At 42.5% G+C, this 18268-nt stretch overlaps 1 protein-coding gene across 1 annotated transcript in view; it reads left to right on the forward strand.

Moving 5' to 3' along the window:
- The first annotated feature begins 6299 nt into the window (after positions 1 to 6299).
- The window catches only part of ATP6V0A4 (ATPase H+ transporting V0 subunit a4), a 93272-nt gene continuing 81303 nt past the window's right edge, over positions 6300 to 18268 (forward strand). Inside the window, exon 1 of the mRNA XM_032275862.1 lies at positions 6300 to 6380. The gene's annotated coding sequence lies outside the window, so the exon portion shown is untranslated. The remainder of the gene's footprint in view (positions 6381 to 18268) is intronic.

An 18268-nucleotide genomic window follows, 5' to 3' on the forward strand; every position in this document is an offset into this window, starting at 1 on the left:
AAAAAAAAAAAAAAAAAAAAAAAAAACTAGCGGAGTGTGGTGATGCAAGCCTGCAGTCCCAGCTACTCAGGAGGCTTAGCTAGGAGTATTGCTTGAGCCCAAGATGGCAGGGAGCCATGATGGGGTGACAGAATGAGACCCTGTCTCTAAAACTTAAAAACAAACAAAGCTATCCATCATCTTACCAAACGCGCTGTACTCTTCCCGTCCAGCTTATGTTCCTTTTTCCTCACCACTTTTGAATGGAGCTTTTTCGTTATTCCATTTTGCAGAGATTACAATGTGCATTCCTTTTTTGTTGTTTGTGAAGATTTTTTTATTCTGGAACCCAGGAGCATAGATCCAAGTTACCCTGAATATGCGTTCTCACAAGTGCATTCTTAACATATCAGAGTCTAATATTAATTGACACTCTTACCATCTTCACAGATAATATGAAGTCCTCAGAACATTAACTCTGTTTATTCCTGATTCTTATACCATCATAGTCACGTATGTTAATTTTTTGCATATGTTTTAACCCAGTAAGTCATTATTATTATTTTCCAAGTGAATATATGAGTGAAATGTATTAAAGTTATTTACATATTTGTCAGTTTATTGTTCTTGATATATTTCTGCATGTCTGATCTTCCATCTGCGATCATTTTCCTTCTCTTTGAAGAATACCATTTAGCATTCCCTCACCGGAACGATTAACGCGCTGTTTTTGTTTGTCCGGATGTGTTTTTATTCTTCCTTCATTCTTGGAAAATACCTTCATTGGGTACCGAATTTAAAGTTGGCAGATATTTTCTTTCATTGCTTTAAAGGTAACATTTCATTTCTTTTGACAACCATTGTTTCTGTCTACCTCACAGGGGCTCCCTTGCAGATAACTTGTCTCTTTTATTTCTTCGGTTGCTTTTGAAATTTTCTTTGCCTTTGGTTTTCGGCAGTTTTACTCTGATGTGCCCAGGTATAAATTCCTTTTTTTGTCCTGTTTGGCTTTGTAGGCAATTGGATATGGAGCTTGATGTTATTCATATGTTTTGAAATCTTCTCAGCCATCAAATACTACTTGTGAACCCATTCCCTTCTCTCTTTTTGTGACTGTTTACACATAGGTTTGCTCTTTCTACTATATTCTCTAATTCTCGTACCTTCTTTTTTATTCTTTTTTTTTTTTTGAGACACAGTTTCACTCTTCTTGCCCAGGCTGGAGTGCAGTGGTGCAATCTTGGCTCACTGCAACCTCCACCTCCTGGGTTCAAACGATTCTTCTCCCGCAGCCTCCCGAGCAGCTGGGATTACAGATGCTTGCCACCACACCCAGCTAATTTTTTGTATTTTTAGTAGAGATGGGGTTTCACCATGTTGGCCAGGCTGGTCTTGAACTCCTGACCTCAGGTGATCTGCCCAGCTCAGCCTCCCAAAGTGCTGGGGTTACAGGCATGAGCCACTGCGCCCGGCCCCTTCTTTATTCTTTATCTTTTTGTTTTCCTCTGCTTTACTCTGGATATTGTCTTCTGCCCTATCTTTTATTAAATCTCTTGTCATCTGCGTCTAATCCCCTTTTATAACTACCCATTTGGTTCCTAATTTCGATTATCTTAGTTTTAGTTCCAGAATTTCCATTGTGTTCTTTTTTATATTTTTCTCTGCTAGGCTATTCAGTCCTGTTTTTCATCTTCATCAGTAGAGAGGATAGAATTCCTTTAAAATCTGTGTCTGATAACCTCAGTCTTTGCCACTTTTCTCCCATGAGTTCATTTCCATTGTCCATTATTTCTTTTGTTTTCAATCATGTGGTCCTGTTTCTTTGCATACCTGGTTATTTTTTTATTGTGTGCAAAATGGCAATTACACACAATTGTTTATAGAAATAACTTGAGACCTAGGAAAATGCTCTCTTCCTGTAGACATGATTTTCGTTGTTGTTGCTTTAATCAAGTGCTTGGGAGCAACAGAGATCTGCTATCATGTCATTCCAGTTAATTTGTGTCAGTTTATTTTGAATACCTTTCCTTCTATCATGTAGCCTTTAGAAATTTTATCCCCGAGGAGATAACCAGAGATAAGCACAAAATGCATATCCAAGGTTCTCCATCTCAATATTACAATGTTTGTAAAAGTGAAAGCTTGGAAGCAGCTTATAGTAAAATAAAGAGTAGCTATTAAAAAAGTTTTTGGGGCCGGGTATCATGTCACGCCTGTAATCCCAGCACTTTGGAAGGCCAAGATGGGCTGATCACCTGAAGTCAGGAGTTCACGACTAGCCCGGCCAAGATGGCAAAACCCCATCTCTACTAAAAATACAAAAACTAACCAGGACTGGTGGTGTGTGCCTGTAATTCCAGCTACTCAAGAGGCTGAGGCAGGAGAATCGCTTGAACCCAAGAGGCAGAGGTTGCAGTGAGCCAAGATCATACCACTGCTCTCCAGCCTGGGTTACAGAGCGAGACTCCATCTCAAAAAAACAACAACAACAACAGCAACAACAAATTCTTGGGTAACATTTAACTATTTGGGAAAACATTTGCCATATTATACAAAACAGAAAAAGCAGGATATAAATCTACATATCAAAATAATTCCAGTTTTGTAATATATACACATATACAATGAAAAATGTTTGGAATGAATCCTCTCAAAATGTCAGTAGTGGTCATATCTAGGATGTACAATTTTGAGTGATTTCAATTTTCTTTTTAATACTTTTTTGTGTTTCCATTTTTAAATAATGCATGTGTATATTGTTCTTATGATCAAGAAATGAAATCAAGTTAATTCTTCTCTTTTTTTTTTTTGAGACAGAGTCTTGCTCTGTCACCCAGGCTGGAGTGCAATGATGTGAACTTGGCTCACTGCAACATCTGCCTCCCAGATGTTGCCTCAGCCTCCTGAGTAGCTGGGATTACAATCACCCGCCATCACACCCAGCTAATTTTTGTATTTTTGTAGAGACGGGGTTTCACCATGTTGGCCAGGCTGGTCTCGAACTCCTGACTTCAGGTGATCCACCCGCCTCAGCCTCCCAAAGTGCTGGGATTACAGGCATGAGCCACCGTGTGTGGCCTAAGTTAATACATTTTTAACAAGTATTTCACAGGAAAGCAATATAGTGACAATCAAACATAGACCACATTTTATGTATCTGTCCCATTACTTGGGAAAAATTTTCAATATCAGGGAGTCTTCTTTTCCATTAAAAAAAAAGCAGCTAGCGAGGCACAGTGGCTCACCCTTGTAATCCTAGCACTTTGGGGGGTCAAGGCGGGTGTATCACTTGAGGTCCAGAATTTAAGACCCGCCTGCCCAATGTGGTGAAACCCATCTCTACTAAAAATACAAAAATTAGCTGTGTGTGGTGGGGGTGCCTGTAATCCCAGCTACTCAGGAGGCTGAGGCAGAAGAATCACTTGAACCCAGGAGGCAGAGGTTGCAGTGAGCCGAGACTGTGTCACTGCACTCCAGCCTGGGCAACAGAGTGAGACTGTCTCAAAAAAAAGACCAAAAAAAAAAAAAAAAAAAAAACCTTACGTTTTAAGTTTCACACAGTACAGATTATTGCCTATCATGGCCTCTGCTCTTGGAGTGCCCATGGTCACAATGGAATGTACAGACATATCCAGGAATGGTCAGGACACAAAGAAGCCTAGAAAAAAGACACAGGATATACCATAGAATTGCAGTTACAATCTCAGTGTTGGGAAACAACCTCAGAGACCATCTGGGCCAATCTTTAACCTCGGAAGAATGCCCTCTGTATTAATCTGTTCTCAGGATGCTAATAAAGACATATTCGAGACTGGGTAATTCGTAAAGGAAACAAATTTAATGAACTCACAGTTCCACATGGCTGGGGAGGCCAAATGATCATGGCAGAAGGCAAAGGAGAAGCAAAAGCACATCTTACATGGGGGCAGGCAAGAGAGCTTGTGCTGGGGAACTCCCATTTATAAAACCATCAGATCTCTGAGACTCATTTCCTATCAGGAGAACTGCATGGGAAAGACCCACCCCCATGATTCAGTTACCTCCCAGAGATTTGGGTGGGGACACAGCCAAACCATATCACCTTCCTATAAAGAAAGTAGGATGTTACAGAGTTTTGTACAGCTGCCTTTGACCTGTCCTGCTTCTTAAGGTTGTTAGTTCAACTTCTGCTTAAATGCCTCAAGTGACCAGTTTCTCACTAATTTTTAAGACAGCCCGGGATAGCTGTGGGATAGCCCGGGTAGAAAAGCTTGTGAGTTACTGGCATCAAACAGGTAAGGGCATTTTAAGGCGAAGTTAATACACGATTGGAAGGGAGGTCTTTTCAGCTCTCAACTCTATGATTGGCAATTTCTGGTTCCCTACAATTAGTCTTATCATTTGTGGGAAATATTTCTGTTGGCACAACAAGCTGAGCCTTTGGTCAGAGTCATCTTTTGTTTAATAAACAGAGATGTGTGTTCTCAAAGAGTAACTTTAAGCTAAGGTTTTTGTGATAAACATTCCACCAATTTTTCTTCTCCGGTTTTGCTCACATAAAACTGAAAGGAACCAGATAGTCAAGTTTGGCCCCGTCCTCCCAACCTCCAAAGACCTCTCTCCCACTGTGTTTCTTGGCCTCTTCTAAAACTTTCCTTCATTGTCTTTCTTTCTATTTTTTTCTTTTTCCTTTTTTTTAGACAGAATCTCACTCTATCTGCCAGGCTGGAGTGCAGTGGCACAATCACAGCTCACTGAAGCCTCCACCTCCTGGGGCTCAAATCATCCTCCTGCCTCAGCCTCCTGAGTAGCTGGGACTACAGGCATGCACCACCACACCCAGCTAATTTCTTTATTTTTAGTAGAGACAATGTCTTGCTCTGTTGCCCAGGCTAGTCTCGAACTCCTGGGCTCAAGCAATCCTCCCATCTTGGCCTCTGGAAATGCTGGGACTACAGGTGTGAGTCACCGTGCCTGACCTCTTTTTTCTTTTTTTGAAAATGCTTTGTCCATATGTTTCATTTTATTTATTTATTTATTTAGAGACAGGATCTTGCTATGTTGCCCAGGTTGGAGTACAGTGGCTATTCACAGGTGCAATCACAGTTTATTATGGCCTCAAACTCCTGGGCTTAAGTGATCCTCTCACCTCAGTCTCCTGAGTAGCTGGAGCTACAGGTATGCACCACCATGCCTAGCGTGACCTTGGAGGAGTCATGTAACCTTGGCATTGATGTGACGTTCTAGGAGGGGAAAATCTGGGGGAATTATGCCTTCCATCCTTTGTGAGGAGACTTTTCTCTGGGGTCCACAGGACTCTGCAGAGGGGATACATGCTGCCCAGAAGGGGATTGCTATGTATAGTTCCTAACACACAGGCGTGTTAAGTACTGTGAGAAACAACTGAAAAGCTACAGTGATGGCATGAAAAGACCCTGAAATGCAGAGCCCTGGGTTCTGCTTCCGGCCCTGCCACCAATTAGCTGCGGGACCTCAAGCAAATTACATCTGCTCCCTGGAGTTCTGTTTTCTCATCTCTAAAGTGAGGAGGCTGAATGAGATGATCCCTAAGTTTCTTCCAGTGGTAGATTTCTATGACTCTGTAGTCAATGCAGGATATAAGTGGAGAAAGAAGAGAAACGAGCTACTACATTTAAATTCTTTTCTTTCTTTTTTAGAAAGTGGGGGTGGAAATCACGGTATGAAACTTACTTGTGTAATTGAGTGTAAATATTATTATAGAAAATGCAAATAACTGGGGAGGTGCTCTCAAGTGAAAAACTTAGGCTAGTGCTGGGTATGGTAGCTCACGCCTGCAATCCCCACACTTTGGGAGGCCGAGGTGGGAGGGGTTCTTGAACCCAGGAGTTTGAGACCAGCCTGGGCAACATAGTGAGACTCCATCTCTCTCTCTCTCTCTCTTCTCTCTCACTCTCTAAACCTTAGGCTATAGGTAAAAAATCCATCCATGATAAACTTCAAGGCGTTCTGTCATCTTTTTTTTTTTTTTTTTTTCTGAGACAAGGTCTCACTCTGTCACCCAAGCTGGAGAGCAGCGGTGTAATCTTCATTCACCACTGCCTCGACCTCCCCAGCTCAAATGATCCTCCCACTTCAGCCTCCTGAGTAGCTGGGACTATGGTGCATGCCATGAGCCCAGCTAAAATTGTTTCTTGTAGAGACAGAGTCTTGCTATGTTGCCCAGGGTGGTTTCAGACTCCTGGTCTCAAGCAATCCTCCCACAGTGTTGGGATTACAGGCATGAGCCATTTAGCCCAGCCCATTTTATTCTCTCTATGATAAGACTTCATTTTACTAAATCTCATTTCCAGTTCCTTGGTGACTGGCAGGAGAAGACAGGAGTGAAAGGAATGTAAAGCAGCTTTGCTCTGAAGAGAAGAAGAGAAAGAGACACAGCCAAGGTACGCTGAGGTGGAGAAGAGGAAGGCTGGAGGGCTCCGTGGTGGAGGAGGATCTTCTAAGGAATGAGGTGGTCGTGCGCTGAGGGGGGTGGGGAGGAGTGGAGGGTGGAGGAGAATGGAGCTGTCTGAGAGCCACTGGGAGGGCTCTGTGTCCTAGGATGTGATCTAGAGGACAGAAAGTGGTAGAATAGCAGGGAGGGCCCCGCTGACGTTGGATGGCAGCAGTGAGCACTGAGACACGTTCCAGGAAAAGGTCATGGCCAGGAGGAAGTGGAAATGTGCATGGCTTGGATGATCCTGGTTCCAGTATCCGTAGATTTGATCTCAATGTGCTGATTCACGAACTCTTGGACCTTACTATCAATGAATTGCATTCAGTTGCACGTGTGTGTGTATGCGGACGCGCGCACATACAATGGAGGAAGTTGAATGTCATGCCCTCTTTTTTTTTAGCAACCTCAAATCATTCTTTTCTGTTTCAAGCACTTTGTCTGAGTGCATATTGTAATGGATGGTGGGTGGTGGAGTCAGTGCCTGGCCAAAGATGAAGAAGTATTCAGCTTGGCTAGGCTCAGTGGCTCATACCTGTAATCCCAGCACTTTGGGAGGCTGAGGCAGGTAAATTGCTTGAGGTCAGGAGTTTGAGACCAGCCTGGCCAACATGGTGTAACCCTGTCTCTACTAAAAATATAAAAAATTAGCTGGGTGTGGTGGCGCACACCTGTAGTCCCAGTTACTCTGGAGACTGAGGCAGAAGAATCGCTTGATTGAACCTAGGACGCGGAGGTTGCAGTGAGCTGAGATCACGCCACTGCACTAGAGCCTGGGTGCCAGAGCGAGACGCTGTATCAAAAAAAAAAAAGTATTCAACTTGAGTGGGTGATAAAATCAATTATTTGAATGAAGGCCATCTGGTGAGAATTGAGTTCAGAAAAATTAGATGCTGTTTTTAGAAAAGTCAGATTGTCACTTTTCCAGCTAGATTATTATTTTTGGATTAAATTTCTTGCAAATATTTTAGCTGGCTCTCTATTTATCCTTTGTCATCCTCTTGTAAATTGATCTTGTACAGCTGAACACGTGATTGTGCACAATATCTTCCTAATCCTGGTTACAAGGACCTGAGAACACAGGAAGCCCTGTGTCTAAAGGAATGCCCACTTTAAAGGAACATAAGTGGAACGCTCATCTCTTCACCCTCAAAAGCCATTTTGTAGAAAGTCCTCAGGGCATGAAAGTGCCTTGCCAGGGACCTTTGAGGCCAAGTGTAAAGCATTTGGAACTGGCAGTGTGCCCCAGCCTTGTCTAAAGAATGGTAACAGTGGCATGAAACACCAAATGTCAAAAGTAGTGTTCATTTGGATAATATAGAGGATCAATTCTGCCCTAAGAAAGTTGTTTCTCTCAAGACCTAATGCTGAATTGAAATATTATTTTCCTTCAAAGTATCGATTGAGTTGACTTTGAGAGTATATACAAATATTCTGTTTAAGGATTCATAAGAGGATGACTTTCAATGACACAATTAGAGAAATAAGACTGTATTATGTGGCTTTGGGCAAGTCATTTAGCCTCACTGTGCGTTACTTTTCTGGCAAGAGTGTATTGAACTAAATCATCTATATCCCACCCTTTTGGGGGCCAGAGCTATGTTTGTTTCTTCTCTCCTCCTTTCCTTCTTCCTTTACTCTTGAGGTTCACATAAGGAGCTTAGAAAGTTTACCCTGGGCTGAGCGCAGTGGCTCACTCCTGTAATCCCAGCATTTTGGGAGGCCAAGGCAGGTGGATCACCTGAGGTTGGGAGTTCGAGACCAGCCCGGGCAACATAATGAAACTCCGTCTCCTACTAAAAGTACAAAATTACCCAGGCATGGCGGTGCAGGCCTGTGATCGCAGCTACTCGGGAGGCTGAGGCAGGAGAATTGCTTGAACCCGGGAGGTGGAGGTTGTGTTGAGCTGAGATTGTGCCGTTGCACTCCAGCCTGGGTGACAAGAGAGAGACTCTATCTCAAAAAAAAAAAAAAAAGAAAGTTGACTCTGGTTTTGGACAAATCGGACTGTGTTTACTAATGCTTGGCCTGTTTCAACTTTCCATGAATCAGCTATGCTATGAAATGTTGCACAGAAAAAAATTGAGCTCAGACAGGAAACTTCTAGTAAAATGTCAAAGACGTCATGGTTCAAAGAGATTGTCTCAAATGTACATCATGAGTCAGAAAAAGTAGGCGTTCCCATTTAAAAAGTTATTTTTTTGAGATAAGGCCTCACTCTGTCACCTTGGCTGGAGTGCAGTGGCGCAGTCATGGTTCACTGCCACCTTGCACTCCCGAGCTCGCGATTCTCCCGCCTCAGCCTCCTGAGAGCTGGGGCTTCAGGTGTGCACTATTATGCCCAGCTAATGTTTAAATTTTTTTGTAGAGAGGGGTTCTCACTATGTTGCCCAGGCTGGTCTCAAACTCCTGGGCTCAAGCAATCCTCCTGCTTCAGCCTCCTAGAGTGATGGAATTACAGACATGAGCCATGTACCTGGCCCTATTGTTTAAATTTTAAATTAAAAAAAAAATTTTAAGAGACAGGGCCTTGCTATATTGCCCAGACTGGTCTTGATCTCCTGGCTTCAAGCAATACTCCTACCTCAGCCTCCCATAGTGCTGGGGTTATAGGGTGAGCCACCGTACCCAGCCATGGTTCCCATTTTCTAGATGTATTTCCCAACTAGAACTCACTGAATTTGGGGAGGGGAAGTTATCAACTGTCCCTTCTCTTGAAAAAGATAAATAAAACCCTCTCCCGATGCTTCATTTTGTCTTCAGCTGCTGCCCTGCTCCCTCCTTTCTCTTCACAGTTAGTGTTTTTGAAAGAAAGTTGTTTGTCGTGATTTCTGTGCCCATCTTTTTATTTATTTATTTTTAACAGAGTCTTACTCTGTTGCCCAGGCTGGAGTACAGTGGCATGATCTCGGCTCACTGCAGCCTTCGCCTCTTGGGTTCAAACAATTCTACTGCCTCAGCCTTCTGAGTAGCTGGGATTACAGGAGTGCACCACCACGCCTGGCTAATTTTTGTATTTTTAGTAGAGGTGGGATTTCACTATGTTGGCCAGGCTGGTTTTGAACTTCTGACCTCGAGTGATCCTCTCACCTTGGCCTCCCAAACTGCTGGGATTACAGGGTTGAGCCACCATGCCTGGCCAATTTCTGTGCCCATCTTTTCTTCAACCGCCACTGACTTTCTCTGAGTCCCCAGTTCCTACTTTGAATCTTGCCCATTGCACTCCATTGAAGTGGATCCACGGGGTCTCCAGTAACCTCCAGATCCTTCTCAGCCCTCCCCTTCGTGAACACTCCATGATTCTTGAGACTTTTTCTTCTTTTGAGTTCTCACTCTTCTGATTATCCTCCTCCCTCTGTTTCTTGTTTGTCTCCTGTTGGAAATAGATGCTCGGTGACACAAAGAAAAATTAGCACTGAGACAAAGGATCTTTCAGCAAACTAATTTTTACTCCTGAACTGCAGGAAGGGTACGCTTGCCAGCCATCATGCCACAAGAGTACAAAGAACAAAGGGAATACACACAAATTTATTCCTTATTCCTTATGCATTTGGGGTTGCCCTTGCTGCTGTGTCTGATCTTCATTGACTAGAGTCAGACTTCACAATCTAAACTGAAACCCGATTACCTAACAACTTAAAACTTTTCTAAACAGGTAAAAGCAATGGAGAGCTGGGACATGCCTGTGAGCATGTCCAGCACACATACCTTGGTTAAAGTACAAGGACATAGAATCCACCATGCGCCTGTAAACATGGCATGTCTAACAACTACACAGGATAGGGCTTGACAAAGAGTTATTAGCACACTTATAATTTATTCTTTTTTTTGGGGGGGTTACATGTGAAAAACATACAAGATTGTTGCATAGGTACACACATGGCAGCGTGATTTGCTGTTTCCCTCCCCTTCACCTATATCTGGCATTTCTCCCCATGCTATCTCTCACCAACTCCCCACACCCTGCTGTCTCTCCCCAATTTCCCCACAACAGACCCCAGTGTGTGATGCTCCCCTCCCTGTGTCCACGTGTTCTCATTGTTCAACACCCGCCTATAAGTGAGAACATGTGGTGTTTGATTTTCTGTTCTTGTGTCAGTTTGCTGAGAATGATGGTTTCCAGGGTCATCCATGTCCCTACGAAGGACACGAACTCATCGTTTTTGATGGCTGCGTAATATTCCATGGTGTATATGTGCCACATTTTCCCTGTCCAGTCTATCATTGATGGGCATTTGGGTTGGTTCCAGGTCTTTGCCATTGTGAACAGTGCTGCAATGAACATTCGTGTGCATGTGTCCTTATAGTAGAACGATTTGTAATCCTTTGGATATATATCCAGTAATGGGATTGCTGGGTCAAATGGAATTTCTATTTCTAGGTCCTTGAGGAATCACCACACTGTCTTCCACAATGGTTGAACTAATTTACACTCCCACCAACAGTGTAAAAATGTTCCTATTTCTCCACATCCTCTCCAGCATCTGTTGTCTCCAGATTTTTTAATGATCGCCATTCTAACTGGCATGAGATGGTATCTCAATGTTGTTTTGATTTGCATTTCTCTGATGACCAGTGATGATGAGCATTTTTTCATGTTTGTTGGCCTTGTGTATATCTTCTTTTGTAAAGTGTCTGTTCATATCCTTTGCCCACTTTTGAATGGGCTTGTTTGTTTTTATCTTGTAAATCTGTTTTAGTTCTTTGTAAATTCTGGATATCAGCCCTTTGTCAGATGAGCAGACTGCAAAAATTTTTTCCCATTCTGTTGGTTGCCGATTCACTGTAATGACTGTTTCTTTTGCTGTGCAGAAGCTGTGGAGTTTGATTAGGTCCCATTTGTCTGTTTTGGCTTTTGTTGCCAATGCTTTTGGTGTTTTGGTCATGAAGTCCTTGCCTATGCCTATGTCCTGAATGGTTTTGCCTAGATTTTCTTCTAGGGTTTTTATGGTGTTAGGTCTTATGTTTAAGTCTTTAATCCATCTGGAGTTAATTTTAGTGTAAGGTGTCAGGAAGGGGTCCAGTTTCTGCTTTCTGCACATGGCTAGCCAGTTTTCCCAATACCATTTATAATTTATTCTTTAACAAGAAAATAAACTTTAAAAAGGGACTTTTCTGCTGCCCACACCTCCTCTGAGCAGCCTTGAAATCCTGGAATTTCTCTGTATTCAGGCTTGGACCTCCATTGCCCCTCCCTAGCTATGGGCTGAAGTGTGCCACCCCGTTCCATTCATATGTTGAAGTTCTAACCCTGAGGAGCTGAGAATGTGGCCATCTTTGGAAACAGGGTCTTGGTGGAGGTAATTAGTTAAGATGAGATTATACCAGAGTGAGGTGGACCTCTGATCCAATATGACTGGTGTCCTTATAAAAAGGGATTCAGACACAGACACACTCATGTGAAGGTGAAGGCATAGTTTGGAGTGATGCTTCCGCAAGCCAAGGAATGCCAAAGATTGCCAGCAGCCACCAGCAGCCAGGCAAGAGACATGGAATGTTCTTCCTCACACCCCTCAGAGGGAACCAACCCTGCCTGCCATCTTGATTTCAGACTTCCAACTTTCAGGGCTGAGTGATACATTCCTGTTGGTTAAGCCACCTGGTTTATGGCAGTCTGCTACCACAGTTCTAGGAAACTCACGCCCATTCTGCTCCTCAGGCTAGTGGTTGTCCAGTGTTTTGGTCTCAGGTCCTCTTTACACTGTTTTTTTTTTTTTTTTAGAGATAGGGTTTCACCATGTTGGTCAGGCTGGTCTCGAACCTCTGACCTCGTAATCTGCCTGCCTTAGCCTCCCAAAGTACTGGGATTACAGGCGTGAGCCACTGCGTCCGGCCTGAAACTGTTAAAAATTATTGGAGTCCAGCCTCAGTGGCTCACGCCTATAACCCCAGCACTTTGGAAGGCTAAGGTGGGAGAATTGCTTGAGGCCAGGAGTTTGAGACAAGCCTTGGCAACATTGTGAGATCCCAACTCTCCAAAAAAAAAAAAAAGAAAAGAGAGAGAGAAAAAAAATTTCTTTTTTTTTTTTGAGACGGAGTTTCACTCGTTACCCAGGCTGGAGTGCAATGGCACGATCTCAGCTCACCACAACCTCCACCTCCTGGGTTCAGGCAATTCTCCTGCCTCAGCCTCCCGAGTAGCTGGGACTACAGGCATGTGCCACCATGCCCAGCTAATTTTTGTATTTTTAGTAGAGACGGGGTTTCACCTTGTTGACCAGGATGGTCTCGATCTCTTTTTTTGTTTTTTTTTAATGTAATAATTTATTTTCATTTTTTTCCCATTTATTTATTTTATTGCATTTTAGGTTTTGGGGTACATGTGAAGAACATGCAAGATTGTTGCATAGGTACACACGTGGCAGTGTGATTTGCTGCCTTCCTCCCCATCACCTACATCTGGCATTTCTCCCCTTGCTATCTCTCCCCAGCTCCCCACCCTCCACCGTCCCTCCCCTGTTTCCCCCCAACTGACCCCAGTGTGTAGTGCTCCCCTCCCTGTGTCCACGTGTTCTCATTGTTCAACACCTGCCTATGAGTGAGAACATGCGGTGTTTGATCTTCTGCTCCTCTGTCAGTTTGCTGAGAATGATGGTTTCCAGGTTCATCCATGTCCCTACAAAGGACCCAAACTCATCGTTTTTGATGGCTGCATAATATTCCAGTCTATCATCGATAGGCATTTGGGTTGGTTCCAGGTCTTTGCTATTGTAAACAGTGCTGCAATGAACATTCGTGTGCACGTGTCCTTATAGTAGAACGATTTGTAATCCTTTGGATATATACCCAGTAATGGGATTGCTGGGTCAAATGGAATTTCTGTTTCTAGGTCCTTGAGGAATCGCCACACTGTCTTCCACAATGGTTGAACTAATTTATACTCCCACCAACAGTGCAAAAGTGTTCCTATTTCTCCACATCCTCTCCAGCATCTGTTGTCTCCAGATTTTTTAATGATCGCCATTCTAACTGGCATGAGATGGTATCTCAATGTTGTTTTGATTTGCATTTCTCTGATGACCAGTGATGATGAGCATTTTTTCATATGTTTGTTGGCCTCATGTATGTCTTCTTTTGTAAAGTGTCTGTTCATATCCTTTGCCCACTTTTGAATGGGCTTGTTTGTTTTTATCTTGTAAATCTGTTTTAGTTCTTTGTAAATTCTGGATATCAGCCCTTTGTCAGATCGGTAAACTGCAAAAATTTTTTCCCATTCTGTTGGTTGCCGATTCACTCTAATGACTGTTTCTTTTGCTATGCAGAAGCTGTGGAGTTTGATTAGGTCCCATTTGTCTATTTTGGCTTTTGTTGCCAATGCTTTTGGTGTTTTGGTCATGAAGTCCTTGCCTGCACCTATGTCCTGAATGGTTTTGCCTAGATTTTCTTCTAGGGTTTTTATGGTGTTAGGTCTTATGTTTAAGTCTTTAATCCATCTGGAGTTAATTTTAGTGTAAGGTGTCAGGAAGGGGTCCAGTTTCTGCTTTCTGCACATGGCTAGCCAGCTTTCCCAACACCATTTATTGAACAGGGAATCCTTTCCCCATTGCTTGTTTTTGTCTGGTTTGTCAAAGATCAGATGGTTGTAGATATGTTGTGTTGCCTCCGAAACCTCTGTTCTGTTCCATTGGTCTATATCTCTGTTTTGGTACCAGTACCATGCTGTTTTGATTACTGTAGCCCTGTAGTATAGTCTGAAGTGCGGTAGTATGATGCCTCCCGCTTTGTTCTTTTTGCTTAGAATTGACTTGGCTATGCAGGCTCTCTTTTGGTTCCATATGAAGTTTAAGGTGTTTTTTTCCAGTTCTGCGAAGAAGGTCATTGGTAGCTTGATGGGGATAGCATTGAATCTGTAAATTACTTTGGGCAGTATGGCCATTTTCACAATATTGATTCTTCCTAACCATGAACATGGAATGTTTCTCCATCTGTTTGTGTCCTCTCTTATTTCGTTGAGCAGTGGCTTGTAGTTCTCCTTGAAGAGGTCCTTTATGTTCCTTGTTAGTTGTATTCCTAGGTATTTTATTCTTTGTGGCAATTGTGAACGGAAGTTTGTTCTTGATTTGGCTCTCTTTAAGTCTGTTATTGGTGTATAGGAATGCATGTGATTTTTGCACATTGATTTTGTGTCCTGAGACTTTGCTGAACTTGCTTATCAGTTTTCGGAGATTTGGAGCTGAGACGATGGGGTCTTCTAGATATACAATCATGTCATCTGCAAATAGAGACAGTTTGACTTCCTCCTTTCCTATTTGAATACCCTTTATTTCTTTTTCTTGCCTGATTGCTCTGGCTAGAACTTCTAATACTATATTGAATAGCAGTGGTGAGAGAGGGCATCCTTGTCTGGTGCCACATTTCAAGAGGAATGCTTCCAGTTTTTGCCCATTCAGTATGATATTGGCTGTTGGTTTGTCATAAATAGCTTTTATTATTTTGAGATACGTTCCATCGATACCTAGCTTATTGAGGGTTTTTAGCATAAAGGGCTGTTGAATTTTGTCAAAGGCCTTCTCTGCATCAATTGAGATAATCATGTGGTTTTTGTCTCTGGTTCTGTTTATGTGGTGAATTGTGTTTATAGACTTGCATATGTTGAACCAGCCTTGTATCCCCGGGATGAAGCCTACTTGATCATGGTGGATAAGCTTTTTGATGTGCTGTTGCAATCGGCTTGTCAGTATTTTATTGAAGACTTTTGCATCTATGTTCATCATGGATATTGGCCTGAAGTTTTCTTTTCTTGTTGAATCTCTGCCGGGTTTTGGAATCAGGATGATGTTGGTCTCATAAAATGATTTGGGAAGAATTCCCTCTTTTTGTATTGTTTGGAATAGTTTCAGAAGGAATGGTACCAGCTCCTCTTTGTATGTCTGGTAGAATTCGGCTGTGAACCCGTCTGGACCTGGGCTTTTTTTGGGTGGTAAGCTCTTAATTGCTGCCTCAACTTCAGACCTTGTTATGGGTCTGTTCAGGGTTTCGGCTTCTTCCTGGTTTAGGCTTGGGAGGAGGCAAGTGTCCAGGAATTTATCCATTTCTTCCAGGTTTATTAGTTTATGTGCATAGAGTTGTTTGTAATAATGTTCTGAAAGTACCTGTGGTTCTGACTCTGACTCTGAATCAACTTCCAGAACAGATCAAGATTATGTAGATGGAGACCATGATTATAGCAAATTCATACAAACCAGGCCTAAAAGAAAACTCAGAAAGCAACATGGCAATGGAAAAAGAAATTGGAAGACCAGAGGCACAGGTGGAAGAGGCAGATGGGGAAGATGGGGTAGATGGAGTAGAGGAGGCAGAGGAAGAGGAGGCAGGGGACGAGGGAGTCGAGGAAGAGGTGGAGGTGGCGCTAGGGGTCGGGGAAGAGGGAGAGGAGGAAGAGGTGCTTCTAGAGGAGCTACCAGAGCCAAAAGAGCACGTATTGCAGATGATGAATTTGATACCATGTTTTCAGGACGTTTCAGTAGACTGCCTCGAATTAAAACAAGAAACCAAGGCAGAACTGTTTTATATAATGGTTTGAATTTCTGTGGAATCTGTGGTGATATCCCCTTTATTGTTTTTTATTGCATCAATTTGGTTATTCTCTCTTTTCTTTTTTATTAATCTGGCTAGTGGTCTGTCTATTTTGTTGATCTTTTCAAAAAACCAGCTCCTGGATTTATTGATTTTTTGAAGGGTTTTTTGTGTCTCTATCTCCTTCAGTTCTGCTCTGATCTTAGCTATTTCTTGTCTTCTGCTAGACTTTGAGGTTTTTTGATCTTGCTCCTCTAGCTCTTTCAGTTTTGACAATAGGGTGTCAATTTTTGATCTCTCCTTGCTTCTCATGTGGGCACTTATTGCTATATATTTTCCTCTAGAGACTGCTTTAAATGTGTCCCAGGGATTCTGGTATGTTGTGTCTTCATTCTCGTTGGTTTTGAAGAACATCTTTATTTCTGTCTTCATTTCATTGTTTATCCAGTCAACATTCCAGAGCAAGTTGTTCAGCTTCCATGAAGCTGTGCGGTTCTGGGTTAGTTTTTGAATTCTGAGTTCTAACTTGATTGCACTGTGGTCTGAGAGACTCTTTGTTATGATTTCCATTCTTTTGCATTTGCTGAGGAGTGATTTACTCCCAATTATGTGGTCAATTTTAGAGTAGGTGTGTTGTGGTGCTGAGAAGAATGTATATTCTGTGGATTTTGGGTGGAGAGTTCTGTAAATGTCTATTAGGTTTGCTTGGTCCAGGTCTGAGTTCAAGTCCTGGATATCCTTGTTAATTTTCTGTCTGGTTGATCTGTCTAATATTGACAATGGGGTGTTAAAGTCTCCCACTATTATTGTGTGGGAGTCTATGTCTCTTTGTAAGTCATTAAGAACTTGCCTTATGTATCTGGGTGCTCCTGTATTGGGTGCATATATATTTAGGATCGTTAGCTCTTCTTGTTGCATTGATCCTTTTACCATTATGTAATGTCCCTCTTTGTCTCTTATGATCTTTGTTGCTTTAAAGTCTAATTTATCAGAGATGAGAATTGCAACTCCTGCTTTTTTTTGCTCTCCATTTGCTTGGTAAATCTTCCTCCATCCCTTATTTTGAGTCTCTGTGTATCCTTGCATGTGAGATGGGTTTCCTGGATACAGCACACCAATGGGTTTTGGCTTTTTATCCAATTTGCCAGTCTGTGTCTTTTGATTGGGGCATTTAGTCCATTTACATTTAGGGTTAATATTGTTATGTGTGAATTTGATACTGCCATTTTGGTGCTGGCTGGGTGTTTTGCCCTTTAGTTGAGCTGGTACTTGTTGTTCCTTTATATGTGTAGAGCCTCTTTCAGGAGCTCTTGTAGAGCTGGCCTGGTGGTGACGAAATCTCTGAGTACTTGCATGTTCCCAAAGGATTTTATTTTTCCTTCACTTATGAAGCTTAGTTTGGCTGGATAGGAGATTCTGGGTTGAAAGTTCTTTTCTTTAAGGATGTTGAATATTGGCCCCCACTCTCTTCTGGCTTTTAGGGTTTCTGCTGAGAGATCTGCTGTGAGTCTGATGGGCTTCCCTTTGTGGGTAACCCGACCTTTCTCTCTGGCTTCCCTTAGTATTTTCTCCTTCATTTCAACCCTGGTGAATCTGACGATTATGTGCCTTGGGGTTGCTCTTCTTGAGGAATATCTTTGTGGTGTTCTCTGTATTTCCTGGACTTGAATGTTTGCCTGCCTTGCTAGGTTGGGGAAGTTTTCCTGGATAATATCCTGAAGAGTATTTTCCAGCTTGAATTCATTCTCTTCCTCGCATTCAGGTACGCCTATCAAACGTAGATTAGGTCTTTTCACATAGTCCCACATTTCTTGGAGATTTTGTTCATTCCTTTTTACCCTTTTTTCTCCAGTCTTGCCTTCCCATTTTATTTCATTGAGTTGATCTTCGACCTCTGATATCCTTTCTTCTGCTTGGTCAATTCGGCTGTTGATACTTGTGCATGCTTCGCGAAGTTCTCGTGTTGCGTTTTTCAGCTCCATCAATTCACTTATATTCCTTTCTATTTTGTCCATTCTCGTTAGCATTTTGTCAAATCTTTTTTCAAGGTTCTTAGTTTCTTTGCATTTGGTTAGAACATGTTCTTTAAGTTCACAGAAGTTTCTTACTACCCACCTTCTGAAGTCTGATTCTGTCATTTCATCACACTCGTTCTCCATCCAACCTTGTTCCCTTGCTGGTGAGGAGTTGTGATCCCTTTTAGGAGGAGAGGTGTTCTGGTTTCGGGTGTTTTCATCCTTTTTGCGCTGGTTTCTTCCCATCTTTAAGGATTTATCCACCTGTCGACTTTGTAGTTGCTGGCTTTCAGATTGGGTCTCAAAT

The sequence above is a fragment of the Sapajus apella genome, unplaced genomic scaffold, assembly GCF_009761245.1.
Source record: "Sapajus apella isolate SASKATOON/1434 unplaced genomic scaffold, GSC_monkey_1.0 scaffold7, whole genome shotgun sequence".
NCBI lineage: Eukaryota > Metazoa > Chordata > Mammalia > Primates > Cebidae > Sapajus > Sapajus apella.